Source organism: Atta colombica, unplaced genomic scaffold (genome assembly GCF_001594045.1).
Source record: "Atta colombica isolate Treedump-2 unplaced genomic scaffold, Acol1.0 scaffold47, whole genome shotgun sequence".
Classification (NCBI taxonomy): domain Eukaryota; kingdom Metazoa; phylum Arthropoda; class Insecta; order Hymenoptera; family Formicidae; genus Atta; species Atta colombica.
In genome coordinates this window covers 133,324-137,330 of record NW_017259536.1, presented here as the reverse complement: position 1 = coordinate 137,330, position 4,007 = coordinate 133,324, and the positions used below count along the sequence as shown (strand labels likewise).

General features: G+C 40.8%; 1 pseudogene; it reads right to left on the bottom strand.

The window, feature by feature from the left end:
• Positions 1 to 3,746: 3,746 nt before the first annotated feature.
• Positions 3,747 to 4,007, bottom strand: part of LOC108691429 — a 540-nt pseudogene continuing 279 nt past the window's right edge.

Sequence of the window (4,007 nt, the reverse complement as noted above, 5' to 3'; positions counted from 1 at the left end):
ATAGATCCACTTTTCATCATCTGTCACAATCCGATGCAGGAACGACTTTCTTTTTTGTCTGGCAAGCAGAATTTGGCATGTGTTTTGGCGTCGCTCCATCTGCCTATCGTTCAATGGATGCGGCATCCATTTTCCTATCTTTTGAACTTTCCCCTTGGCATGTAGCCGCATGGAAATGGCTGCTTGAGAAACACCCAATTGCTCGACAAGCATTTTTTGCGATTGGATATCGTCCTCGTCCAAAAGAGTCTGCAATTGACAGTCCTCAACCTTCATGGGCCGATTTTCACGCTTCTTGTCATTCAGGTCAAAATTATCGTCACTGAATCGGCGAAACCAATCTCTGCACGTTGTTTCCGATAAAACATTGTTGCCATAGGCATCCACAAGCATTCGATTCGGCAGCCAATTTCTTCAAATTAAAACAGAAAAGCAAAGCTTCCCGCATATGCTTTTTTTTTAGAAAACTAGACATGATTACGAAAGAAAAAATGTTGTTGTATGAAATTGCTGATGATGTGCACTGGTTAATGTTGACAGATGTCAAACACATAAAAAAAAGTGTGTTGTGTGCCCAGGGTAGCTATGTACGCTCATTAATGCCACCTATGAGCAAACAGCCTATTTAAGCTTATACATCTGGTAACTTTACAATTTTCGTGAAACAGCGATGTCATGTACTCGTGGTGAAGATCATACAAACATGAATATATCGAGGATACACATACCCACGTATATCGGTTTATCGAATTTCACCTCGAGTTTATGTATTTCTATCACGAGATTCTCGGAAAAAACGCTTCTATTGTTAAAGTTTGGTTTCGCTAGCATTGCCTCCGCACCGCATCTCCCGTCCCAACGTGTTACAAGTCGCACATTGACGTGATTGCGAACATTCTCCATAGTTTTATCAAATATGGCATTATTCATTAATTTATCAAATTTTTCTCAAACTCGTTGTTGGCAAGAGTTCTAAAATTCGTATTGAGTTCGATGTATTCGTGAAGCCATGGAGATTGTGCGAATTGCAGTGCACATTTTTGCGATTTTGAGACCGTGACGAGTACATTGTAGATTACGATAATGAAATACGTAATGTTTCTTATCATAGCAAGGAGCTTCTCCTCTCGCTTCTTGGATAGTTTCTCGCGCGTTGGATAGAATGGTAGATCTGTGTGAGCGGCGTGAAGATGTTGCGGATACTCTAAGTCTACCTCAAGAACGTAACCTGTAGGTGAATTTGTCGCGACGATTGATCAAAATTTTCTACATCGTCGACCTATAGAAAATAGGCGTATAATAATGGTTGACATATTGCCCAACCAGATTATTAACGTCGAAGTACATAAGATCGATTTGATGGATCGTACGACATGTATTTATTGTTAGTGCATATCTGTTTGTACATTGGCTCAGATCTCCACGTATACCGCATTCGATGAACATGACCATATCGATGTAAGAAATCCATAAAAAGTCTAAATTTTACGTGTATGTTTTAACATCCTATGTAAAATCCGATAGTGTTAATATTAAGTGTACAACTTTGCTTCCGCCGTTTTTTTTCCGAAATTCGAAGCTTTATTGTAAAACTGGTTATAAAAAACTGGTTATACATTTATGATTCAAAGTATTGTCCATCGCTGGCCACTACTTTCTCCCATCTTTCAAATAGCATACGAATCCCGCGTCGAAAAAACTGGTCATCTTTTGAGGCTATCCACGAATCGATCCAATTTTTTATTTCTTCATAAGACCGGAAGTGCTGGTCAGCCAGGCCGTGTGCCATTGATCGAAACAAGTGATAGTCGGAGGGAGCAACGTCTAGAGAATAGGGGCGGATAGGGTAGGACTTCCCATTTCAACGTTTCCAAGTATTAGGTGTACAACTTCGTTTCCGCCGTTTTCCTATAGATGGCTTTAGCGGTAAGTGGTGGTCGAAATAAATAGATCATAGACGTCATACAATAAACTTGGGCATCTGTCAACATAACCCCATAGAAACATTAGTCGATTTGTGTCTGCATCATAAAGTTATTGAAAATGTCAGTTTACGAGCCAAATTCTCGTCATTTGCGGGAGGTTTTTATTCTTCAATATGAAGAAATCTGCGGCTGAGGCTCATCGAATGCTCTCAAATACTTGCTCTCAAATGGTGAGGCCGCTATTAGTGAAAGAACGTGTCGTGAGTGGTTTCAACGCTTCAAGAACGGTGATTTTGACGTCGAAGATCGGCATAGCGATGGAAGAGAGAAGGTTTTCGAAGATGCAGAATTGGAGGCATTACTTGAGCAAGACTCATGTCAAAATCAAGAAGAATTGGCACGATCATTGGGAGTGACAACAAGCCATTTCAAAACGCCTTAAAGCCATGGGAATAATTCAGAAGCAAGGAAATTGGGTGCCGTACGAATTGAAGCCGAGAGATGTTGAACGGCGTTTGTTTGCTTGTGAACAGCTGCTTGAAAGGCAAAGACGGAAGGGATTTCTGCATCGCATTGTGACTGGGAACGAAAAATGGGTTCATTACGATAATCCCAAGCGCAGAAAATCATGGGGAGTTCCCGGCCATGCTTCCACGTCGACGGCCAAACCGAATATTCACGGCTCCAAGGTCATGCTCTGTATTTGGTGGGACCAGCTCGGCGTAGTGTATTATGAACTGTTAAAACCGACTGAAACAATCACACGCGATCGGTATCGAACGCAATTGATGCGTTTGAGCCGAGCATTGAAAGACAAATACAACGAGAGACACGATAAAGTGATTTTGCAGCATGACAATGCTCGACCCCATGTTGCGAAAGTGATCAAGACATATAATAAATTATGAAAAACTATGGGAATGCAATATGAATCTTTCTAATTCAAGTTGCAATTTGAATACGCGGGTCCTCTGTATCGCCCAGTCAAGTGGCAATAATCGCGTACTTACGTATCATCCGGTGCAAACGGTTTTTCACACACGTGTCAGTACGTAACGTTGTTAAAATTTATCATATCATCTCACGTAAAATCTGCCATGGGAACGTTAGTGGACAAGATACTACATGGGCTGAAAAGTGCCAGGATTTTTCAGTACGTGGCGTCACTAGAAAATGAACATTATTCATTTCGAGAGGTTCATCTGTCACTAGTTTATGTATGAAGTTTCATGACATTTCGTTTGTTTACAAGCTACAGTCGTTTAAGTGGCGCTACTTCCTCTTTCGTTCTGTATCATCTCGATAATGCACTGTCACACACGTCCTTGAAAGCGATGACCAAATTGGACCAATTACGATTCGAATTGGTTACTCCCCGTATTCTTTACCCATTGTATTCTCCAGATTTGGCCCCGACTCCAGATTTGGCAACAACTATTATCTGTTCCCAAACCTCAAGCGGTAGCTCCAGGGAAAGAGATTCACATCGAATGAGGAAGTCATCGCGGAAACCGAGGCGTATTTCGAAGGCTTGGACGTTTCATATTACAGAAAGGGCAGCGAAATGTTGGAAAATCACTATATCAAGTATATCGCCCTCAAAGGCAACTATGTTGAGGAATAAATATAACTTTGCCCAAAAAACGCTTATTTCATTAAAAATCCCGGGACTTTTCAGCCCATGTAGTAGTCTTTATTTTATACGCTAAGTTTTTAAGTTTCTCGGCGAACCACGCAACGCAATCGTTACCGTGAATTTATATATATACACAACTTACATATACACAACAAATCGTCATACGAACAGCGGACATAATATGCTTAACTAAATACCCGATGATGCTGGTACATGTAGCTGGACGTTTCGATATCTCTCTCTTCCAGAGATGCATTCCAGCGTCGACTATAAACGGGATACGTTTCTTTCTTGATGTAATTGTTGAAGCTCAACCACTTGTCGTCTTTGCTCGGTAATCTGATGGCACAATTGTTCAGTTTGTCACAGTCTATTGCATGGATTTCCAATTTTACATTCGAGCTAAAATAGTGTAAACATCTGAAAAAAGAATGTATAAGTTATTA